General features: G+C 41.1%; 1 protein-coding gene across 2 annotated transcripts in view; it reads left to right on the forward strand.

Moving 5' to 3' along the window:
• The window catches only part of CALCB (calcitonin related polypeptide beta), a 28807-nt gene extending 24148 nt beyond the window's left edge, over positions 1-4659 (forward strand). For both annotated transcript variants that reach the window (XM_086956026.1, XM_086956027.1), the window contains exon 5: positions 4177-4659. The gene's annotated coding sequence lies outside the window, so the exon portion shown is untranslated. The remainder of the gene's footprint in view (positions 1-4176) is intronic.
• Positions 4660-26930: the final 22271 nt, after the last annotated feature.

Here is a 26930-nt window from a genome sequence, read left to right on the forward strand (position 1 = left end):
CCTATATCTAAGAGATATGCATGCACTGTAGGAAGCTCGGATGTGTTGGTCTGTCTCTGTATTTACACAAATAACAATTTAAATACCACTATTTGCTTTTATTGCTTTTATAGCTCTTTAACACTTCAAATCCCAATGCAGGGTGTCACAGCAATTTACATTACACATATATAAATTGACAATAAATACATTGAATACACGTACATACATTGACAATAAATCGCATGTGTGTACATCAATATTAAGGATGTGTTACATAAGAAGGTGTGGGTTGCAGGGTGTAGGAACCCCATGTCCCTCATACCTCACTGTGCTATATTAGAAGTATTACAACTTATGAACTGCAAGTAACAAAAGGATCTCTGTCTTAAACTCAGTAACCTACTCAATCATTTACATAAAATAAAGATCTGTCATCTGTCTTAACATCTGATGCCACTACTGTGATGACATGGGTTGTGATGCCGTTTCCTGTGATGCTACATTCGATGCAACAAGCCGTGATGTAACCTGCTGTGATGTCAGAACTTGTGATCCCACACGCGTTGATGTTGCTTCCTGTGATGTCACATTCGGTGATGTCACGTGCAGTGATGTCACACCCATTATGCCTAACTTGGTGAGTCCTTTCACTTCTGATTTTTAGGGCTTGAACACAACTGCGGAACCGTTTTTAACAGCATTCCATGCAGAATTCTGTATTCCGTGGGATTTAACCCAGACATACACCATCTACTTTGAGCGGTAGAAAATGTATGACAGGGTTGCTCTGTGGAACAAGAGCCAGAGGGCATGGTAAAAGTGGTGAAAGGGGAGGAGATGTGTTGCCTGGCAGGAGTAAACATTATATGCTGTCTCCGTGCCTTAGCTATTGGTAATGTGGGGGTTGAGAAGTTGGCCCAGGCTGTAATGCAGCCTTTACCCAATGTAAATTTACTGGCCAGAATATCTCACCAGTAACATCGGGTCCGTTGTTCCTGTACCCAGAAAATCCAGGTGTGGGGGTAACAGCAAACTTATAACTGTGCAGACTGGAAACCCTCATGGGAATTCCACTCTGCATAACTTGTAATCGGGTCCCCAGTGCGCACTTGTGTGGAGTGTGACTTGTAAAACAGGCATATTTCTTCTGCCATTTTTACGTACTAAAGTCAACTCAGACCGACCTAGGCTAGGAAGGAAGTTTTTTCAGGAAAATGTTATACTGTGCTAGAATAGTAACTTTTCTTAATTGCTTTTCCAAAAATTCAAAGGCTATCAGCACGACAAAATAGTTTTGAGTTAAACAAACCCAAGGCACATGATCGTAGGCTGCACAACAGCTGCACAGGCCCAATTATAAGACATCAATGTTTACATCAATTCCTGGTCATATCTTAGCAGTTCACTTTTCTTTGGAATCTTGGTAAAATGTTAGCAGTTCACTTTTCTTTAGAATCCTGGTCAAACGTTAGAAGTTCACTTTTCTTTCGGCATGAAGTGACAGCCATTTGATTGTTAGGTCTGGTGTAAGCCAATACATTTGGTTTAAAAATATATATATAACATGCACATGGAGTGAACTTTAGGACAGCCTCCTTCAGCCATTGGCTTTCTTTTTGGCACCGGACCCCTCACTTATTTTTGGAGACTTTGACAATCACGTCTTGTATCAACCCAGATGAGTTTTTCAGTCTCACTGTAGGACCATTCACAGTTTGGCTGTATCCTTCCACATTCATTGGGATCAATCAATCAATCAGGAATTTGTAAAGCGCGCTACCCACCCGTTAGGGTCTCAAGGTGCTAGGGGGGGGGGGGGAGGACACTACTGCTCGAACAGCCAGGTCTTGAGTTGTTTCCTGAAGGCGAGATGGTCCTGGGTCAGCCGGAGGTGGGTGGGGAGGGAGTTCCATGTCTTGGCTGCCAGGTAGGAGAAGGATCCTCCTCCAGTGGTGGCCCTGCGAATTCGTGGGGCGGTGGCGAGGGCGAGGCTGGCGGAGCGGAGTTGGCGGGTTTGTGTGTAGAATGCGAGGCGGTTGTTGAGGTACATGGGGCCCGCGTCGTGGAGAGCCCGGTGTGCGCGGGTGAGGAGTCGGAATGTTATTCTCTTGCTGACGGGGATGGAAGCGGGACTATTTTACATCTGAGACATTTTGTCATTCATCACACATTCAATATTTTTTCTGAAAAAGTACATCACAAATTCATTAAAAATACTCCTCTCTGCTGGGCTAGCCATGTCTTTCTTTCTGATTTTGCAGTGATTTAGCCTGGTTTTTCCTCTCTCCTCCTGCTGGAACACTGCTTAAGCTGCTTGTTCCTTTCCATCTGCAAATCACTCTATTTTAGTTCCCAACTGGTGGCTCCTCTCCTCTGCAACCAGAATGATGGTCATACAGTGATCATGCTTTTCAGCTCTTAAACTTTGTGGGGCACTGGTGAGTGTTCTACCTTACCAGTGGGTTATCGCTGCTGTTAAGTACACATAAATGCTTCTCCTGACTGTTCACCAACGTTTGCACGGTCAATTGGTGTGGCCTGTAATTTATTCTCTGAGAAAGACCTATCAGCTTGGCCAATGCTTATTTATATCAGGCTACAAAGCTGTGCCTTTCGAATCCTCGAAAGTCATTTGCTTGACAGTCCATGTTGAGGTGGGATCCACACGATTTACATTGATTTATTATTTTTAAGTAAAAATGAAACTTACAGGCGGCTTTATGGGACTCACAAATAGGCTCAGGCAAACTCCCATTGAATATTTGTCACGAAAACAGGAAAACTGGTACATTTTTACAATGCACCAAAAACAACTATTGTCTCCATCGTGGAAGACAATAGTCAATGTGCAGTACGCAAGACAAAGAGACTGTAATACTGTCCACAGACCTCTGAGGATGAAACATCTCTGAGGCTCTCCTGGAAACCACCTTAACCTACGACTAGACTTGCCAAAAGTATTTTTTTTTAATTCTACACTCCTGGCTGGGGTCTTCTACCCCTACATGAATTACAAAAATCACGCAGTCTGATGAATAGCCTCCTTGAATCCTTTTTGAGCTCATGTGAACAAGGGGATGTTCAAGTGAGATGGAACTCTGAAATTCTGCTAAATGAAAGCAATTCATTGTCTGGCCAGAATTCTTTATCCATACCCACTATAGCTTTATAGCCCACTGCTGGGGGATATACCAGTTGTTAAAGCCCCATAACCCAAGTGCGGCTCAGGCCTATTACGAGGATGAGGGCCTTTAACAACTGGTATATATAGCACGATGCAGAGGGACTATACGACTATTTGAGCTTTCCCTCCACTTAGGGTAGTAGTTCAAAATTAAAAAGGGGGAAACAGAATGACAAACATTGGAATGTTAGACCAGAAGGCTTTTATCAGCTGTTATAAGCCTAGAGCTGCACTATGCTCTTCAATGGAGCTCTCAACATTCCAATATTCTAATAGTATTTCAAATTCAGTTACCATGAAGATGGTTATATTACACAATTTGACATTATTTTGATGAACTAAACCTTTACGCTCAGTAAAGATAACACCATTTTACATTGTTGTGTGTATGAGGACCTTGCATGGAAGATTTAATATATTAATTCTAATTATTAGACAATAGAATGAGTCTAATTTTTTTGTAACTCTGCTATGCTTGTATATGAAATATATGTATTTGCAAAAGATTTGTAAGATAATGTGATCTGATATATCGCTTACAGTCCGCAAATGCTAGTACTGTATGTGATACTATGGAATCTCCTTTTTAGGGATGATCAAACCATGCTGCACATTGTTGGGTGAAATTTGCTGCAGGTTATTTTATGCACCCTGGAATAGGATGCAGCATGACCACTGACCTGCATCACACCCTCAAACAATGTAGGCATTATTTTGTTCTTGATATTCCTTTGGGATACTTCTCGCTTACATGTACAATAATCTGATTGGCTGAAATACATAAACCAAAATATAGGCGTAACAGCTCCAATGCATTCAGCCTGGATATAGAACAGAAGAACACGGAAAATATTACAACGTTCTGTAATCCACTTTGCCTGAGAGAAAGAATCACTAAATGAAAAAGTAATAAAATCAGTACAGTAATTTTTGTAAACAGCATTTAAACAGTAAGACATCCTATTACGTGGGAGAAAATAATCTGCTACCTTTTACTGTTTTTTTTTCAGATTGCCATGAAAATCCTTTTATTTCAAGCAAAACCAATTTTCTTTTGAGGGATGGAAGGCCGAACAGAAGACACCGTTGGGCATTCTTCGAATATCTGAACATATTTTCTTTTGTTATAAACAAAAGCTAGAGCACTTCTGTTATGTATAGTACAAGAGAAGGGGATTATTAAAAGTAAATTATTGTATATTCTTTTTATATGCAATTCTATTTCAAAATAAAAATGTGACAGCATCTATTATTTATTTATTTATCTTCTGGACAATTTGTGCAATGTGACCCATGCTAATTACCATGGCAACACTCTGCCAAATCTCGGGGATTAAACGAAATTGCTGCCTATCAAGGCATATTTGTAAAATATGGTGTGCTGTGCCTTGATGTAAAACATTTAACTGACCAGATTGTACAGTATGTTAAAAAAGATTCAGTATTGTATCAATTGTGAATTTCAGCAAGATTAAAAAAGTATTTTAGATACACTTGGATTGAGATACTTCTTTTTATTCACATATTCGCATATGTAGACATGCATCTTTATTATTTTTATGGTTTTATCAGTAGAGGAAAATGACTTGCCTGCCACTGAATTCTCACTGCCACGCTATTATATTTGTATGAATTATAGCAGTAAAGAAGTGTAGTTGACTAGGAGTTTATTCATATGTTGTTAGGTGATAATATTGTGAATTTAAATTATTCTATGATTTCCAGTCCTTGACGTCCACCACGTGAGTACATTTTTGTTATTAGAAAAGAAAGGCATGTGTATGCAAAAAGTTATCAGAACTATTATTTGAAATCAACAAAAATGCATACCTTTACATTTATAGCATTGGTGAAAATGATGGTAATAAAGGCATTTGAGTAGGTAAAGAGGATTTACATTCCTCCCCCTAAAGCCATTTAAACACTATGCAGCTTCTCTTAAATTCATTGCTAAAATAACAAAACGGATCTACTAGTCAGTGTGTAGCTCATCCACAGACTTTAGTACACATTCATAATCCCCCAAATACTGTCAAAGATATGACAGCGATAGCAAACAGCATCTAGCTGCTTGCTGCTTTTAATTTTCATAACCCTTCCTACCACTGAGGTGGTTGTCTCCATTTGTTGTGTTTAGGGAATCAGCCAGCCAGGTAAAGAGTTAGAGAACAAGTAAAAGGTTAGCCGGGGAACAGGAGCTAAAAAGACCAATCTTCGGAGGCACCTCACTCACCAAGGCTATTAATTTCTGTTTAGAGCCGCGAACCCAGGCCTAAGTATGTATGGAAAACAAACCTCCAAAACGTGTGAATTTGGGACAGTGCTAGACTGAGTGTTCCCAGTCTCCAGTCACTTGCTGTCATCTAGTTAATATACCCCAATATTCGATGCCAATATGATCCAGCTGCTCTAGAGTAGGATCTTAAATATAGGGCAAGGAATACGAAGACTGGTACTAATTAATAAATGCTACCTGACAAAATAGATAATTCTACAGTCTCATCCCATTATCTTTATTCAAGATTAATCCAGTCAAATCTGACAAATACGGCCATTCTCTGGATCGAGTCAGTTCAGCATAAATTATAGAAATAAATTGTTTTGCTAGTCGAAAGTATCCTTTAGAAAGACCACATCTACCACATCAGGTTTCTTCAATTCAAAGTGAGTTTGCAGATGCTACTATGTAAAGAAGCTGCCCCAAAAATGGTGACTGAGTCTATCATATAAAGGAAAAACGTAATCAACAATAACCTCCCATGGCCATGTCGACTGAGGTAGCTATGAAAGCATCTATTTCATTATTCAAGAAAACCTTGCTCCATTAGTCAAGAAAAAAACATTCTGTTATCATTCCTATGAATTGATGACTGCATGCCGCAGAAAGGCGCATTTTCACTCCCATCACATCAAGTTTTCCATAATTCCATCAAATATTACAAATTGGGAGAGAATGATTTATATTTTGATTTCATTAAACTATTTAAGGCCTGATTAGCTTGCTGACCAGACCCACTGCACCAAAGGATTCTGTCCTCACATTGACTAATACATAATTGAAATGATATCTCCTGAAATTGCTTTATGTTTGAAGGTTTGCACAATTGCAGCAAAGTACTAAAAATCTAAATCTAGAATGCTCCTGCCTCCCTCCTGCACAACTCTAAGTGGCTGATGAGATAACATTTCTCTGGCCGCACACATGAAGTGAAAAGACTATTAATGATCAGAAAAGTTGTTAAATTCAGAAGAGAAAGAGACACTAAGATTGAGAAATTATTTCATAAGAGTAATGCCACCAGTATTGGCAACAGAATATGTATCAACTTATCAGTGCTGAATTTTATCTTCCTCAGAATTTTGTAATTCATTGCATACATGTCTTTTAATATCATGGGAAACTTAAATACTGCAGAGCTCCTTAGTCTGCAACACTTGGGGAATACATTTCTATACACATAAATTATGTCTTTTAAAGATATATTTACTTTATAATGGGACAGGGATCAAAATTCCAGAATTACTTTTAGCCACTTTACAAAATATGCCTTTTTTGATGTTAAATAGAAAACCAGGCTGTCTGCATAAAGTTGAATTTTAGCAGCTCCAGAACTACCAGTGCTGACCAGAATGTCAGGATGCGCCTCTTTTCCAAAAGATGAATAAATATGACAAAGAGAATAAAAATTCTGGCGAGCACTATCACCTTTCCTGATTCATAACCCACATATTGTCCATTCAAAACTAACTTGACTGAACCGATCACATTCTCTAACCGGGCTGAGAAGTTCCTACTACTCATAAGCGAAAATAAAAACGTAATGTTCACCAGGTTATATGCCTCTGCGGTATCCAACAACCTAATTCATGTGATTTTCATAGGGTTTACAGCATAATAATGGCCCTGAGCAAATCATGACTGCTCAAAACCAGATCTCCTAGAATAATACCTATCACAATGCAGTATATACGATTGGCAATAATACTTTCATTAAACTATTTAAGGCTTTTTTATTTTGCTTACATCACCTCCATCTTGACAAAATTCAATAAGCTCCCCCGCCGACATGCACAATTTTCAAAAACAGCTATCATCATGGCCAGCAGCCAGCTTATCCTGGCAATAAACTCACCATATCTGGTACCTCTCGGCACATCTTCCGAGAGAACACCATCAGACTAGAAATTAAGAAGTGTGAAAAAAAGAAAAAAGAACCAGGTAGCAGGTCTTTTACATGTATGCACCCACGACATGGAACAACATCCATGTATCCATCAGGATCATGGCAACACTGTTCCAGTTCTTTAGGAAATAGTTGAAGAAGAACCTCTTCAAAAATAAAAAGCAGCTCTTTGATCAGTCGACCACATACATATATATCACACACACGCAGATAACAAACAAACATACATATATATATATCCAGCAGAAGTTCATGCTTGTGTCAAAGGCATCTCTACAAGCTGCAATCTTTGTTTTTTGCCACGATACTGTTACTTATTTTGATCAACACTTCCTGCCTTTCTCACTGTTTTGCTAACAACTATCAGAGTAATTGTATTTTTTGCCTTTATTGTCTTGAGGTAGACCTTCTTATTATATAGTCATAAAAAGCGACTTATCTCTAACTACGGGATTCTGGGAATTATTTGATACCTCCTTGTACAGCATTTGATTACCTTGAGAAGATCTCCTGCTAGCCACCATCTGCGGAATTCCACCCCCAGCAAACTTTCAGAGAGGTTCCTAAGTTCTATTGGTGGGAAGAACCTACTCTAAATGTAGTTCTCACATGAATATGAACCTCCAGCACACAGCTCAACTCGCTCGATTATTATATATCCATAATGTCACTCAAAACTGCCTCTTGATGCTCACTAATTTCATAAAACCGTGGAGAAAAACAGGCTCATTAGCAGATCTGATGTAAAATATATTCTGCTAGAGTTACTGATAATCCACAGCCGACCAATTAAAAACAGTTTGTGCATTTTCTAACTCGATGGCCTTTATACTCCCTTTCAGTCATGGTGCAATGATCCTAAGTGTTTTATTTACAAAGAAATGTTCAGTCTTGAGTTTCACGTCATGTTATACGTTTTATTTCTCTCCTGACATGAATTACACTTCATTTTAATGCAACAACATTATTCTGCATTTTAACGTCTTCGCCCTAAAGCCAGATTTGTTTAATAGCTATTAAAACATGCTACAATTGGCAATTTTGTTTACTGTTGGACTACCTCTCATATTCATGTTTAATTGGAACATTCACCAATTACACAAGAATCAAAGATGTCCAAGCCGCAGTCCCCTAAATTGTCTGTTGTATTTTCTGCTATGCCATTTGCAGAGCTGCATAATTCGCATAAAAGTAATATTCTTTTGAAAATTAGTCAGTCTGATTTCTTACCATATTCTTTCTTCTGAGCTCACATTACCCACCTTATTAAAGAAAACAGCTAGTTTTCGTGACACATGAGGATCAATGAGGTAGGTGTCTTAATTATAAGATATGTTATATTGTTTCACACTCGAGGACATCAATTTAATCAGTATAGAATATGGGTAATATTCTGCACAGACATTTCACATTTTGTAAGTTGGAATACCTCCAGTGCTCACATAGAAACAACAACTATTTATTGTATTTGATGAATGCCCAGCCGCTCATCTCTGTTTATTACACTTCAGAAATGGAGGACGAAAGGAATGCTCCGATTACTTTAGATAATGGATGACCCACTTCTGAAAGACAATGGGAGTAGTTTGATTATGAGATTGCACTATTTATTTTCAGTTATTGTCGCTAACAGGAAGAGACAGTATGAGATTGCTGTAGGGAAACTGTTAAAAGTATACTTGTATATTTTCAAAAGGTCAAATTGTGGACGAATCCTGGAAGACAGTGTTCAGAATTTACAGAACATTCTAAAGTCATTGACCAACAACAATGATGGTAAGCCACCACACCTATGTGCAGCATGCACTTAACTAATCGCATTGGTTAGGAAGTTCTTGGCTTATCAGTGCAGAAAGCAGGCCCATTTACAATGTCTCACATAATCTCCTACACTACTCCTCAGACTCATTTATTTGGCCCTCCGATGGGTCTTTGAACTGTGCCATGCGGGGTCAGATATAGGGGATCCAATCCAGTTATCCAATGAGAACCAGGAATTGGGTAACTGACCTACAAACTAGTAATTAAATTCATGTATATAACACTCAACACTACACTATACAAACACAAGATTAATACAGCTGGACCAAATTGCCTGAAGAAATTCAGTCTCACTAGAATCATGCAAACCAAGAATTCAGTTAGAGCTATACAAAATAGTATCATTAGAATCTTTTGACCAAAGACTTTCGTATTTAGATACCCACCCCTCATTAGTACTCCCTTGGAATGCCCAGTCAATCATTGGAGGTAAGTCATAGAGAGACTGAAACAGTATTGAAGGATGGTTAGATTTTTACAGTAAATTAAGAAAGTAAATACATCAATATCAGACATTTGAATTTAGGAGTTCAGAATAATCAAATGAATCTCTTTCTGGACATCAGTTACCAAGGTTCTAGAGGGAGAGTTCAGGAAAGGGCACGAATCATGTCAGCTCAAAGATTCTCTCCCAATAAGGAAAGAAGTGTAGTGCACACAGCATTTGCATCAACCAAGAGAGTCAGGAAATCCACAAAAGAGCAAGATCTCTAAAGAGAAGGGAAGGGTCTCCAATAGCAATTGCAACTTCTTTGTCACACAGCTTATATTAATCCACAAGTTCCAGGGCGACACCTCTTGGGTCACCTCATTTGCTCAGACCACTCAGTCAAACTCAAACTCAAAAATCCTTTATTCGATCTTACTCATTAGATCATAAAAGTGTTAACAGTCACAGTTTATAAAAGACATAGTAACAATTATCATAAACCAGGTATAAGAATAATGCAAACATTCATTATATCATAAAAACGAATACATCAATATGTATACAATAAAAACATGATAAGCCATCCTACTATATCTTAAGGGCCCAACTGCTTTCTCTTTTTCAGACTTGCGCAGAGAAATAAAGCTAGAGAAAAATAAACATAAGAGTTCTGCAAGGATTTGAGGAAGAACAGAGCTACACAGCAACATTTAAAATGTGACTCTTACACAAATTGGTAAATAAATGTATGTTGTTCTTGACAATAAAAACCACAAAAAACTAAATGTGGAGATCATTTTATGGTGACTTGTTGTCACAAGGATATACTGAGAGATCGGAATGTTTACATTGCTTGCCTGGAAATCCTATCATCAGCAGGATCACATTTAATCTCAGTAAAATGTATTTGTGGTGTGAGAGTGTGACATCCGCCAGACACAGAAAACTTCCCTCCATCAACACTGGTGTTAGTTCATACAGACAAGCCGTCTGGGTGTGGGAGTTTTTTTCCTTTCTCAGATATTGAGCCTTCAAAATGAATATCTCAACCAATTTTTGCTTAGACATGGACTTACAAGTAGAGGGGGTCTTTAAAAAGGCGGCTTAAACCAATGGCAGATAATTCAGACTCCACATACTGTAGCCACTTAACCCTACTGTAATTTTCTGACTTTAGAATGAGTGTTCCCAAGTTTTGCATGAGGGGGACTGTCACCCTGCCCAGATAGAGTGCCACAGTAGAAGTGATGCCATTTTAATTGTGGCAATGATGTATGGTAAAGCCAGTTCCATGTGTAAAACATAGTTTAAGTATGACTGTGGAACGGAAGTAAAGGACTTAAAAAAATTGTTCTCCTTGGACTGCAGAGTATCACAGGGAGCCATCCCCCATATCGCTGCACCATATTTTGCTGCCGCCTTAGTTTGGGCATGGTAAATATTTTTCATTGGGATCAGAGGTTTGACACCCAGCCTTTTAGAGAGTGTTTTCAGGGCATTCAGTGGGCTTCTCTGCATGCCCAATGCTCTTCCCTCTAATAGTTTAGACCATGATTGGTTTCTATCAAAAAGGACTCCTAAATAGGGGAACAAGTCCATCACCTCAATCTTAGTTCATAAAAAAATAAGGAGGTCTGGTATGTATCCCCCGCAATGATAATAAAAGATTTGCTGTGGTTGACCTTTAAATCTAATGATTCCATGAAAGTTGCATTGACAGATATAAGATACTGGAGCCCCCTCCCAGTTCTCGCCATCAATTCAGCGTCGTCCGCATATGCTAGCATTGGAAACTGCTGATGGTTGACAAGCACAGGGACGTCCAAGGCTGCCCCCTCAAGATGTTTTCTCACACCATTAGTGTAGATGGAGAATAAAAATGGTGCCAGGACGCTGCCTTGTCTTACCCCTCTCAAGATCTTAAATGAGCGGGTACACTCCCCGTTCCTCCCATAGCGGACTGAAGAGGAGGCGTCAGAATACAACTGCCTGATGAAGTCCACCAATGCCTGATCTATTCCCATCGCCTCGATTATTTGCCAGAGCAGATTCAGGCATTGGTCTATTGTTCCTTTTCCCTCTTGGAATCCATATTGGGACTCCATTAAGATGTTTTTACTCCTCGCCCATGCCTCTAGTCTCGTTAAAAGTTGGCTGCCCATAAGTTTGGCCGTCGTATCGATCAGCGAGATCGGTCGATCATTTTTGGGATTTTTTTTTGTCTCCCTTTTTATGAATGGGTAGTATAATACTTGTTTTCCAGGACTTAGGGGGGGGGGCCACTATGGCGATTTTATTAAAAACATTAGTTACAAAGGGAACCCATATATCCATGTTCTCAAAGAAGAAATCCATTGGGACACCATCGGGGCCCGGGGCTTTCCCACTGCTGCATGCCTCAATCCCGCTCCTGACTTCATTATTGTTGAATGAAAAATCAAATCTCAGGGGTAAAGGTTACTGATGGTGATACGTAACCAGTTGGGGAAAATGCCTTTGACATGAGCCACCCAATCCTCCTCCCCCACATTAACATCAAGGTCTGGGTCATTTGGAGTTTTAAAATGCAGGCCATTTATTATTCCCCAGAACTCCTTTGAGTTGCCTGAGGCCGAAGCCTGCTCTAAATCTGCCCAGGTTTCTATTTTAAGTTCCTTTTCCCTGTTTTCCTCACCGCTTTATATTCCCTTTTAAGTAGAGAAATTTCTGACATATTTCTATGCTTGACCCCTAGAGCTTTAATAAGCGCTTTTTTTTCTGGGAACAAATAGAGCCAAACCAGCCCTTCCCCCTTTTTAGCTTGTTAGGGCTGTCCTTACACATTCTAAAAAGTCTACAAAGGAAGATATCACAGACTGGGGGTGGTTGTCAGGATCTAAACAAATACTAATGGTGGAAGGGCACTCCTCATGATTTTTGGTATGAGCTTCTTTTTTATCAATTTTTGGCCACTTCAGTTCATTTCCCCTTGCTAATATTGGTTGAGCAGTTATCTGAGGGTTTGTCACTGACTTCTGGATACATTTAATTTCACACATTAAAATCGCATGATCACTAAAAATATTGAATTCAGTAGTTACTTTACTGCATCTAATATTTAAAGGATTTGAAACCAGTATAAAGTCAATTGTTGATTCCTGGTGAACCCTACGAAACATTGGCAATAGGGTATCATTTCTAGAGGCTACGTTGTTGACCATAACCATATTTCTTATTGACATTAAGGTACTGAGAGAGTTTCCATAAGTATTATGTGAAAAGTGATGGACAGGATTGCCCCCTCATATCCCCCATACCACAAACCCTCTCTAAATTGTGTTTGCACGGATGTAGATTAAAGTCTCCCAACCATAGAATATTAAGGGCCGCCTTTTTTTAAATATAAATAGTTGCCTTTTCAATGGCACAATTCACTTCATCCAAGATTTTAAAGCTATTTATGCCAGAATTATTATCATAAACATGTATTAAAAGCCATTGATCACGGTTCGTAAACTCTAAGATCATGAGATGTAAATTTGGGGAAGTTCCTTCCATCATCTTTACTTTTACTGGTAGAGTATTTGGAATTAAGGTGAGTACTCCCCCCTTTGCTCTTCCCGATGGGGACGGAGTGGCTCTTGTTTGGAAAGAGCAGTAACCGTTTACAAAGATATCTTCTATGGCCCAGGTATCTTGAATGCAGGTGATGTCATTGTCCTGCCACTGACTGAGCCATTGGGCGTCCCCAAGTTTGTTTGCAAGACCTGCGACATTCCGGTATGCTATTCTTATTACCTCTAACAGCCTACTTATAGTGTTACTCTGGGTTATAGTCAGTTCTCCATTAATGTCATTTGTGAGACTTGTTATGGGTGGTACCGCCTGCCCTATCTCTCTGCTCTCTGGAAGTGAATCGCACTGATCTAACCCTGAAAACGGGGCAAATCTGTTCTCCAGCGGGATTCCCTGGTTATTCGTCTCATTCAAATTTCCTATATTTTTCCTATTATGAAGTGACGGTCCCAACACAGGAGGTGAAAATGTCCTATACACATAACCTAGCGAAACTGCAATAATCTGCGTCACAACGGGAGGAAATCTGGAAAAATGATCCAAAAGAAGTTTTATGACATAGGAATTATTCAAATTAATCACAATGTAATCGCCAAAGGAAGTTTTATGGGATGCGCCCACCCACCCTGCCCTTCTGGCCATAATGATTTGATTCGCAAGGTATGGGACCCCGCTACTGGGGCCCGCTACATAACAATTCAGCCAATAAGGGACTTGTCTATCAAGCGCAGAGAAGTTTCCACTTGATCCTCCCTCAAAGGTGGGACATTTCTCAGTACTATTACTAATGGTATTGCTGCCGGGGGAGATGGCTAGGGTGGTTCTCACTATTCATATACTGTCTTTGATTGACTGCTTTATCGCAACCCCCCCTTTGGTCCAATTGGTGATTAGTAAAAGGAGTAGGTCTAGTGGAAGTTACAGTCAAGGGTACATTCTTGTGATCTCTTCTGGTTCCTAGAGTTTCACCTTGTGTGTTATTAATATTATTAGTAGTCAATGCAGCTCCCTTCGTTGTATGGAGAGCTGACACCACTTTGGACGCGGTGGGCCCAGAAGACTGGTGAGAGACATGGCTATCTATCTCCAGGCTAGGGAGTGTAACTATGGCCGGAGTGGCCGGAGTAGCCGAAGTAACCTGTATTTGTGCCAACACCCCCTCTGTTGCATTTGCCTGGGATCTAGAATCAAGAGTGCTTTGCAATCTGAAACCAACGTCCAGTAATGACAACCTTTCTTCCATTCTAGTTAGTATATGCAAGGCAGGGTTCAATAAAACAGAAACCATAGTCTCTATCCGCTTCAAAAAGTCCTCCTTATGTGAATTTATAGGTATAGCTTTAGCAAGAGTATCTGGGTCCCTTGAATTGACAGGCTCTAATTGGCCCACATCCAGATCATCTGTCCTACATTGTTTCCCAGGACAGGGTCCTTTTGAAAGTTTTTGTTTAGTGTGGTCACCCCCCTTCTTCTCTTGACTGAGGGTGCACTTTGCCCTGGGTCCGGCTGAGATGGTACTGACTTGGCCCGGGTCACTATAGTACCAGGTGGTGTTGCTCGGGGGTTGGCAGAAGGGACAGAAGAAATGTCAACGGCCAAGTTGGAGGCAAGCTGCTTTTGGGGAACTCACTAGTGGAAGCATTGTAATGACAGTATTAGAAGTGCTAGAGATACCAAGGGGGGAAAGCTTTTGTTGCATGAGAGAGTCCAAAGAAAGCCATCGCTCCATCAATTCTATTTCATGCGATAAGACAGACTCAGCCATCATGAGAAAGGCGTCCAACGTACCTGCAACAACACCCCCTGGCTTCTCTTTTGTTCTCTTTTGTTTGCTCATTTTGAGAAATGAAGTAAAAAATCAAAAGTATGGACAATGAACACAGTACCTTCAAAGTTTATCACAGGTCCAGCACAGCCTCCTTCTGGCTCGAATGGCTGTGGACGGGCCTTGGCTGTGGGAGCCCTGGCCTTGTTTAGTGTGCCTCTTGGTGTCTGCTGGTGTGTCTGGTGACCGGTAACGGGGTGCGCTCCGCTAGGGCTGATGGGTGGTGTAGACCTCCCCCCTCATGGCACCGGCAGAGAGGGCGGTAACGGAGACCGACTCTGAGTGCTGGTGGGCATTGTGGCCAGAGAACTCAGGCGGCTCCCGCGGCTCTGCAGTCCTGCTGATCTCTGGCGGCTCCCTACTCCCGGCTCAACCCCGTACACTGCTCGCACGTCTGATCTCCGGTGGCTCCCGGCTCACCCTCCTATGTGTCAAGAGTAATGTACTGTTTATCAGCAGTCCATTGGTCAGTTCATATAGAATGACTGTAATATGGCATAAAGAAGACTCATTTTACGGGAAAGAGGTGGTGAACATCACATAAGCTGTTGAACCATTCAAAAATGCAAGTTGTGAACAATAGTCTTAGCAAAGGCACATGAGTGACAGGGTCAGCTACTCCATTTGAGCAGAGGAGTTGCTCCGCCTGCTGCAAGTGCAGCAGGCACATGTGAATAAGTAAAGTGGCATGTCAATGCCATTTTTCTTAAACGCCGCAATGTGAGGACAATGGGTGGGCTGAATCCTGCAATTGCAGGATTACATCGGCCTTTGTAGTGCTCATGTTTGGTTGGCCGGCTCTCTTTCTACGGCCCGCCCAACATGCGCAGTGCGCACCCAGCAATCCCCTGACTGTGAAACAGCTGGAGGATTGCTGGTATAGGCCCCCAGCCTCAAAATGAGTGCTGGGGTAGCCTCCTACCACCAATCCTGGAGCTGCTCTCAGCATGAGGTATGTAAAACAGTACGGTCCTACTGGTACCTTATCAATGAAAGATGCAACATTTAGTTTGCAATGTAAGCAAGCGAAAAACAAGGACAACACAATGAATGAATCGCACTCAATGCGGAGTCACAGTCAAATAAAATGTTATATCGAAAATTCATTAATAATAAATAGGCAAAAGAAAATATCAAATTCATTTCATAGCGGTTGCTCCAAATAGAGTGAAAAGAGAGGTATTTATAGTGGTGCTCATGTGCGCAGTGATAAGAAAGAAAAGTAAAGAGGAGATTAATACTAGTATTCAAAGTAATCCTAGTTCAATAGCTATGGCAATGAGGAAATCCAATTTAACCAAGGCCAAATAGCCTGTCTGAGGGATTTGCACAATCTCTTATTTCTCCTTATTCTGAAATGGGAGGTGTCTGGATAGAACAACCTCCCCACAAAGGTATCAGTAATCAATCAAGGCTGGGATGTCTAATAATGTCGACGTTTTGAACCGACTGTTGCACCAGGTGAATTGAGTCCTATCAGGCGGGTCTTCAACAGGACAGTAAAAAGTACAATGAATTATAGGGCAACCTCACATCGTGTGATGTGAGAGGTGTAATTTCATTGAACATCATCCCCTCTTGTATTTCAATGAGTGTGGTGGAATCTTTAACGCCTCAATCTTCACATGTAGGTGTTCCCTGATGGATTCAATATGATCAATAGCGCAAAGCATAAATCCATAAGTTCATAGGTAGCAACCAAGTATTTCTCACACTGATCGTTTTACAGATATGGGATGAGTACAGTCCTCATTAAGGCAGAATTAGCTGCCTTTCCTCTGGTACTTCAGACAAGGTTTATCTGGGGAATGTCTTTACTTTCTGGTAGCATGACCAGACGTATGATAAAATTATTCTAGCTACTGTTTGAGCTGGCCCTTTCTGCAGGCTCAACCCCAAACTTTTTGCCTTCACTCCTCCTATTTTTGCTGAATTAGTTTTCGTAGGCTTTAGGTCTAGGTGCACTTTACCCCTGATAACCAGTGCTAAAGTGCATGTGCTTTACCCTTAAACATCTATTTTAAACAACAAGGGGACCCCAATTGGTATCAGAGAGGGACCTCGGGGAGCTTAATCATATAAACACAACAATGGTCCCTGGCAAGGAGATGAATGAATGAAAATGAATATAGACTCGGTCAGTTCTATATTAATGAAGACATACCCAGCCGGGCAGAGGTCTTCAAAGTTTATATCTAAATCAGAATATGCAAAACAAAATAACACCTTCAACAAATCACGTGCGTGGGGCACAAGCCTGTACCCAACCACGACCATACACCAGACAAAAACATACAGAAAGGGCTTGTAAGGCAAAATCAACAGTCTCTGTAAGGTTCCAATTTTGGACAGAGAATTACTTATGGGTACCATTACATAGTTTTGTATTGAGAGTTCCACAAGTATATGGTACACAGTAGGTCGACGACGTTTCGGACCCCCTTGCTAAATGATGGGGTCCATCATCAGGACAAAGCAATGGTTGCCTTTTTGATTATTAGCCTCATTAGCCTAAGGGGGGGAAAAAGGAGGACAAAAAGGTACATTAAATTTACTCACACGCATAATGAGGGTGACATTGTGCCGTGATTATAGACCTAATTCGCTTGTATCCTGGTGGAGACAGCGAGTGACTTAATTTTGGCGTTGACAGGCATGTGACTGAGTGCGGTCGCACATACTGTTGGGACTGGGTAAGTGCTGAAGTGTGAGTGGGTGGTTCTCAGAGCCAAAAGTGACAGCAAGGTCAAGTAAGAGACGACGAGGTGATACTGGAGAATTCCAGGTGAGAAGGATACCACAGTGGTTGTTGGTGCTGAGGTACAGTAAACTGCATCATGGTCAAGTGAAAAAACGGCGCAGTGGATTGGGTTCTAAAGGAACAGCAAAAAGGTTGAAAATACAGCGATATTTATACAGTATTGCAGGGGACATCGTGGTCAGAAGAAGAAACGGCGCAGTGATGTGAATTGCGGTCAAGGATACATCGATACTTATACAATATTGCAGGGGACATCGTGGTCAGGTGAAGAAACGGCGCAGTGATGTGAATTGTGATCAACGGTACTGCAATAATTATGCCCAAGGGAGGGAAGCTCACCAGAACAGCAGTATGAAAGCTCATATAAGAGCGCGCAGGCAGTTGGCTAAATCGGGAACAATTGGGATTTTTGAATTTTTCTAGGGAGGAGAAGGATTGTACACGATTAGGGCGAGAGACAGCCTTTTAATTAATTTGGGCGGTCATTGAGAGAGGGTAGGCTTACCAGTATTCCAGTTAGAGATATTTCAAAGGTCCAGGGGCGGGAGAGGATTAGTATCTTGTGTCCGCTTGTACCTGTGTACAAAGTAACGTTTTAAAACAGGAATCTAAGGAAAAATAACGGAAGGCGCATTTCAGTAAAACCCGAGTGGGGCTTACCTTGATAGCCGGGTAATACCGGAAGCGCCGTGTCGCGCTGGGGTCCTGGAACCAGGGGGGCCTGCCGGTAAAGGAAAGGATTATCAGAGGGGGGCAATTGGGCAGGGTGGAGCGCGAAGTTAACATGGAGAGCGTGGGGAATGTCTGGAGCTTACCGGATCAGTCGGCAAAGCTTGATTTCCTGGTTCGGGGAGTCATGTGAGCACAACACTTTTATTGTGCTCAGCCATTGGTTGACAAAGGGGCATAGGAATAAAGGAAGGACAGGGCCAGCGGCCATGTTGGGTGAGGGGAGTGAGAGCTACCAACTTCTTTGTGTATGATAACCAATATTTCCAGCAGGTTCGCGGAACCTCCATGGGAGCCATTTTTGCTCCAACCTTGGCTATTCTTTACATGGACTGGTTGGAGTGTAACACGATTCTTGTTGATAGCAATCCATTCCACCAGGGCATCCTCACATGGAGACGCTATATAGACGATGTCTTCATGATATGGGGCAATGACATCAACGCCTTCCCAGCCCTACTACATTGGCTTAACAACAACTGCAGTGGCCTAATATTCACATTGACTCACAGCAAGACCTCTATCCCTTTTTTGGACCTGACTATCCAACATGAGAATGGCCTACTCTATACTTCTTTATATCATAAACCCACTGAGAAAAACACGCTTTTAAGCTAGGATAGTTGCCATCCTAGGGCCCTAAAAGATAGCTTACCCTATTCACAGTTTCTACGGTTGCGAAGGAACAATTTCCATAAAGAGGATTATTTCCATGAAGCTGGTCTCTTAGCTACCAAATTGAGACAAATAGGTTATCCTCGTCGCCTCATAAAAAACTCTATGAAGCAAGCTTGGTATTGCCCATGTGAGACCCTTTTGACAAATAGACCTAAGCCCACCACAAACAAATTGGTGTGTGTCACAACTTTTTCTAGCGTGTCCAATAAAGTCACGAAAACCATTAAAAAAAACTGGCACATTCTAAATTCAGGGCAACTGAACTGGGAACGCCCATTGTTTGCCTTAAAAAAAAACAAAAATATCAAAGATCATTTAGTGAGGGCAGCATTACCTTCCCCTACCCCACTCAAAAGAACGATCAATGACCATTGGACTACAACACCCCTTAGGGGTCATGCGAAATGTGGAACATGTGTGGTATGCGACTTCACTATTGAAAGTAAAGAATTTGTTTACAAGGAAACTAAAAATGTTTTGAAGACTTTTACAAACTGCAATAGTTGTAATGTTGTATATGCGATTTTATGTCCATGTGATCTCCTTTATGTTGGCCAAACCAAGCAAAAGGTAGAGTTGCGGATTTCCCAACACAGGAGCAGAATACGCTGCAAGACCCCCAACGCTCCGTTGGTTGAACATTTCATTTCCAAGGAGCACACGGAAAACGATATCCGCTGGACCATTATAAACCAAGTGACAATACCACCAAGAGGAGGAGATTTGAGTCTCCTTCTCAATAAAGAGGAACTGAAATGGATAGTAAGGACAGATAGCTTGAATTCTGGTCTTAACCAGCAAGAGGACTGGACTACACTAATCTGACCATGTACTCCAATTGAAAAGACCTAAGTGAATGAACTAAATGCACTCTGACCTTCGCAGATATTCTTATGTATAATCAATGTACTCTAATTTTAATAGTGTTTGTGTAAATTTCACACTTGTTATTTTCACAAATGTCACTGCGCCGCATCCTTTCCCTTTACGGTGATTCTATCTGTCGGTAACTCTCACTCCCCTCACCCAACATGGCCACTAGCCCTGTCCTTCCTTTATTCCTATGCCCCTTTGTCAACCAATGGCTGAGCACAATAAAAGTGTTGTGCTCACATGACTCCCCGAACCAGGAAATCAAGCTTTGCCGACTGATCCGGTAAGCTCCAGACATTCCCCATGCTCGCCATGTTAACTTCGCGCTCCACCCTGCCCAATTGCCCCCCTCTGATAATCCTTTCCTTTACCGGCAGGCCCCCCTGGTTCCAGGACCCCAGCGCGACACGGCGCTTCCGGTATTACCCGGCTATCAAGGTAAGCCCCACTCGGGTTTTACTGAAATGCGCCTTCCGTTATTTTTCCTTAGATTCCTGTTTTAAAACGTTACTTTGTACACAGGTACAAGCGGACACAAGATACTAATCCTCTCCCGCCCCTGGACCTTTGAAATATCTCTAACTGGAATACTGGTAAGCCTACCCTCTCTCAATGACCGCCCAAATTAATTAAAAGGCTGTCTCTCGCCCTAATCGTGTACAATCCTTCTCCTCCCTAGAAAAATTCAAAAATCCCGGACTAAATTACCCAATTGTTCCCGATTTAGCCAACTGCCTGCGTGCTCTTATATGAGCTTTCATACTGCTGTTCTGGTGAGCTTCCCTCCCTTAGGCATAATTATTGCTGTACCGTTGATCACAATTCACATCACTGCGCCGTTTCTTCACCTGACCACGATGTCCCCTGCAATGTTGTATAAGTATCGATGTATCCTTGACCGCAATTCACATCACTGCGCCGTTTCTTCTTCTGACCCCGATGTCCCCTGCAATACTGTATAAGTATCGCTGTATTTTCAACCTTTTTGCTGTTCCTTTAGAACCCAATCCACTGCGCTGTTTTTTCACTTGACCATGATGCAGTTTACTGTACCTCAGCACCAACAACCACTGTGGTATCCTTCTCACCTGGAATTCTCCAGTATCACTGCGTCGTCTCTTACTTGACCTTGCTGTCACTTTTGGCTCTGAGAACCACCCACTCACACTTCAGCACTTACCCAGTCACCAACAGTATGTGCGACCGCACTCAGTCACATGCCAGTCAACTCCAAAATTAAGTCACTCGCGGTCTCCACCAGGATACAAGCGAATTAGGCCTATAATCACGGCACAATGTCACCCTCATTATGCGTGTGAGTAAATTTAATGTACCTTTTTGTCCTCCTTTTTCCCCCTCCGTAGGCTAAAGAGGCTAATAATCAAAAAGGCAACCATTGCTTTGTCCTGATGATGGACCCCATCATTTAGCAAGGGGGTCCGAAACGTCGTCGACCTACTGTGTACCATGTACTTGTGGAACTCTCAATACAAAACTATGTAATGGTACCCATAAGTAATTCTCTGTCCAAAATTGGAACCTTACAGAGACTGTTGATTTTGCCTTACAAGCCCTTTGTGTATGTTTTTGTCTGTGTATGGTCGTGGTTGTGTACAGGCTTGTGCCCCACGCACGTGATTTGTTGAAGGTGTTATTTTGTTTTGCATATTCTGATTTAGATATAAACTTTGAAGACCTCTGCCTGGCTGGGTATCTCTTCATTAATATAGAACTGACTGAGTCTATATTCATTTTCATTCATTCATCTCCTTGCCATTACCCTTAAACATGGTAGAATTGGCTTATACCCAATTGGCATATTTGATTTACTTGTAAATTCCTTCTAGAATGGTATACCATATACCCAACGCCTGTAAATGTAATGTTATTAATGGGCCTGCAGCACTGGCTTTGCAACTCTCTGAAGTAGCCTGTTAAACATGTCTCAGGCATGCCAGCGCAGAGTCTCAGTATGCAGTTTTAAACTACCATATCAACAAGGCATTAAAACCCCGTTTCTAAGCCTTAAACCCATCTTTTACTACATATACGTCACCCCTAAGGAAGGCCTGGGTAGCCAATAAGGCAGGGTGCTGTGTAACTAAAAGGTTGGACTTATACTTTTTAAGTTTTGCATGTCCGAGTAGTGAAAGGAGCTCCTAAATTCATCTGTCACTACTGTGAGGCCTACCGCACCCCCATAGGGTAACACTGAGGATTCCTTATTGCATTTAGTAAGTTGCAATCTCCAATTAGGAGCTGGTAGCTCCACCATGTTTAGTGTATATGGAATTGTAATGGTAACCCCTCTTTAATGGTAAAGTTAGATTTGTCATTACCATTTTGAAAATGCCACTATTAGAAAGTTGGGATTTTCCTGTATTTAGCCCTTTTGTGCCTGTAGCCTATCTTGGGTCACATGACTGGGTGTAGTTGACAGTTTAACTTTGTGAATTCCTCCCAGACAGCCACACAATAGAGGGATTAGGTGTGCCTGAGTGGGGTATCTACTGGCATCATGGGGGCGGAGCTGAGCACAGCCCCACAAACACCTGAATAGCCTCTGCTCTGCCTTCACATAACGGGAAGAAGGCCCCTTCATTGTAACTTTGGCCAGTTTGGACCTAGGGCAGGGAAGGCAGGAAATTCCATGCACTAGAAAGCCACTGTCTAGAAGCTTCTCCCACGTTCCAGAACCAGGGCATTAAGGTATAAAAGAGGGACCTCAGACACAAACTCTTCAGTACACTTCTGGACCTGTGGATACTCTGCCAGGAAGAAGGACTGTGGCCTGCTACAAAAACTCCAACTTTGCTGTACTGCTACTCTAAAAGAACCATTGCCCGCTGTGCTGATCTGCTTCCTGCTGCCCACTTGTCTGGGAAATATTTGCACTGGGCCTGCAACTTCATCTATCTGCCAGCTATCTGCTGGCCTCTTGATCTGAGCCTCGTGGTCATACAAGGCTCTCCAGACAGCTCCTGGACCAAGCTGCAGCGAGTGTCTGACCCCAAGTGGTGCTTCTGAGATCTTGGACCCTTGGGGTGGCTTATGGGGTTATATATCAAGCTATTATGCCCCTCGCAACAGCAAACAGGCCAGTTTACACCAAGATCACTCTGCTTGCACCGAAATCAGCGCAAGCCGCCACCTATCCGTTTCTTTGCACAGCAAACATTGATCACCTTTGGATAGACCCCAGCATGAAGCTCCAGCCTGCCTGTCCGTGAAGCCCTACCTGAACTTTACATTACACCGACCACTGCCAGCGATGCACTCCATGCTCCCTGCAACCCTTTCCAATGCAAACAGGAAATGTTTGTTGTTTTGGTCTTGTATTATTTATTAAATTACGCTATTTTTGTGTTTTGTTTTCACTGTTTTAATGTTTGAAGTGTTGCACAAATATTTTACACATTGTCTCTAAGTTAATCTCGACTGCTCTGTGTCAAGCTACCATGGGGTTGAGCACAGGTTAGTTTGGGGTTTGCTTGTGCCTTACCCTGACACGTATTGTGGTGGCTGCTTGACCAGGGCTCACACCCCAGTCAACCAACAGCACAATTTCTAACAGCTACATTTGGCCTACAATGAACAAAAAGCTGCTTAGATTAGCTTTGTATATTCTGCAAGTAGTATTGAATAGCCTTTTATTATCTAATGTGCGAAGAGCTGTGTCAGCCGGATAAAAAAGTCCAGGTAAAAGGTTGGAAGTATAATTGTTTCATTTGGATGGAATTCTGCGATAATTTTAGGAAGGAAAAAGAGTGAGTGCTTAATGAAACCGTACTGTGATGGAATATTCTTTTAACTTAATAGCAACAAGGAAAGCCACACATATGGAGTAGGAGAGAGATGCTCTAATCAATAGACTTGCCTGAGGGTCCACCCTAAGTTGAAAGTGAGGTTGCAAACATGCTTAAGGTAATCCCTAAGTGAGGGATTTTATTTTTTTTAATTGACTTCATTGTATTATTGAACCTAAAAATGACCAATTATATAATGTGGCACACTGTAGCTATTGACAAGTATTGTTTACTGCTGTTGTAGCTTTTCTTTTCTCTGTTTTGAACTCTCTGATTAATCCAAATCTTAGTTGAGCTTCATTCCATGAATCATCTGTTTAGGCTCTCTTTGCCTGGCTTCTCCCCACTCGTTTTCTTTGGCTTTAGGTCTATGTGCACTTTACCCCTGATAACCAGTGCTAAAGTGCATGTGCTTTACCCTTAAACATGGTAGAATTGGCTCATACCCAATTGGCATATTTGATTTACTTGTAAATTCCTTCTAAAGTGGTATACCATATACCCAAAGCCTGTAAATTTAATGTTACTGATGGGCCTGCAGTACTGGCTTTCAACTCTCTGAAGTAGCCTGTTAAACATGTCTCAGGACTACAACCCCACAATGAACAAAAAGCTGCTTAGATTAGCTTTGTATATTCTGCAAGTAGTATTGAATAGCCTTTTATTATCTAATGTGCGAAGAGCTGTTTCAGCCGGATAAAAAAAGTCTAGGAAAAAAGTTGGAAGTATAATTGTTTTATTTGGATGGAATTCTGTGATAATTTTTGGAAGGAAAAAGAGTGAGTGCTTAATGAAACCGTACTGTGATAGAATATTCTTTTCACTTAATAGCCATAAGGATAGCCACACATATGGAGTAGGAGAGAGATGCTCTAATAATTGCCTGAGGGGCCACCCCAAGTTGAAAGTGAGGTTGCAAACATGCTAAAGGTAATCCCTAAGTGAGGGATTTTTTATTTTTTTAAATTGACTTCATTGTATTATTAAACCTAAAAATTACCAATTATATAACGTGGCACACTGTAGGTATTGACAAGTATTGTTTATTGCTGTTGTAGCTTTTCTTTTCTGTGTTTTGAACTCTCTAATTAATCCAAATCTTAGTTGAGCTTCATTCCATGAATCATCTGTTTAGGCTCTCTTTGCCTGGCTTCTCCCCACTCGCCTACATGTTACCTCTGATCTGGCGCAAGGCGAATACCTGATCATGGATCAATACTCAATAATATCACAGAACAATGGCCCATACACATTCACCCAAATCCCTGATGCACTGGGGTCAATTTATATACGTTCAATACTTTTCCTTCTAAAGTCCATGTGTGACATCATAAAATTATTATCTAACTTATACATCAACTTTTCTTCCACTTGGTCGATGAACTAATTAGTTGAATAGTAGATGGTAATGATAATACTATCTAACTAACTATTTGGTCAATTAAATAATCACAGACTCTCAGTAAAACTAATAAAGTTCTATCTCACAATAATTGATTAATGCTCATTCCATACGGTCACAAAATGCAAATAATGAAATTCAGAAATGGAGAGAAAACATCAACAACTTCAAATGAATATACACTCATCATACAAGCAATAACAATGTGCATGAAGGAGTGGAATGCGAAACAAATTTCACCTAACGGAGGGGATAGATGAAGAGACGAAAGTTTCATCTAAAATAATATGTATCAATAAAGTTATGATGGAGTGGATAGGTGAAGAAACAAAAGTTTCAGAGACAAAAATACATTTGCAAATAATTTTGCAAGAATGAGTCAGAATACTACAAACCTAATGGTCTGTGGAAAACCACCCCTTTGGCCTAGGTGATGGTGGGGGTTTCCTGAAATAGAATCAGGGGACAAAGATTTCAGAACCCAGGAGCAGGACAGAGACAGGAACACCTAGGACTCTCTGCAAACCGATGAACAGCGATGCATTCACCCATCTTCTCTTCCTCCCCGCAAGTCTAAACCACACCCCTAAAGGCACCCCACTTATACCCTAAAACCTACATGTCTGTCCCACATTAGTTGAAACATTTTACGAAACTCGACAGATGATTGGTGAGTTTAGGAGGTGGCTCTGTCACACCATGGTGACGTCATTTAAGTTTTCTGGTTTATTCATTGTTCTACACCCATTCCCAAGATTTATATTTGTTCCGTTCACACGATTAAATACATGTTACAAATACACGTAATTTTAAGCAATGTCCGCAGAAGAAATCTTCATGTCCCACGGTCCATCACATCCCTTGTCAGACAATCATCACATTGGCCTTCAACCCCTACGTACCTTCTGCTGTGCTCAGCCCTTCTGCCTTGCCTTTGACTGATCAAATTCACTCCTTTGTTCATCCCTCGTCTATTCTGCTAATTTAGGGAAGATGGCATTTCATCCAGCTCACTATAGCAAAAGGAACATGAACATTCATTAATTATATGTTAATGCACTTTTCACTGTTTACCACCCACCTTTGCATTATTCCTTATTAGCTTTACCTAGCATAAGCCTTTAAGCAAAAAGCAGAATTATTTATTATTTCAAAACAGGATGCAACATGCAAACTATGAAATGCACATGCAGCTTAGTCCTGCATTATTTCTCGTTTCTTTCAAAGCATACGTGTAAATACGTTTTTAGTTTTTTCATATATTATTTCACCTTAGTGCGTACATGTGCAAAGCTATTTCCCTCATGTTTGTGTAAAGTTCACGTTAGTTTCTTTTACTACTTACTGTTAGTATGTATTATGGGGTGTCAGTTTGAGCAGGTTTCCTTTTGCAAACCCCTGCTCCTTCATTTATCTAAAACTCAGTATTCTCTCTTTTTATGGCCCTTTTGTATAAATCTTTCATCATATTATAGCATCCGCCAATCATATCTTCGAATTCTATCTCTTCTCTTTTTCTCTTTCTTGCTCTTCATTGATTCTTTGATTCTGTCGCTTCTTTTCTTCCACTCCTACACTTACAACATTTATATTTTGTTATTATCACTAAGGTTATTGTGGCTACCAAAATAATTGGCATCATTATTTTCCCTAATAAACTACTTCCAAAAGTAGAAAACCATGTATCTACAGAGGAGAAA

The sequence above is a fragment of the Lissotriton vulgaris genome, chromosome 2_1 (assembly GCF_964263255.1).
Source record: "Lissotriton vulgaris chromosome 2_1, aLisVul1.2, whole genome shotgun sequence".
Lineage (NCBI taxonomy): Eukaryota > Metazoa > Chordata > Amphibia > Caudata > Salamandridae > Lissotriton > Lissotriton vulgaris.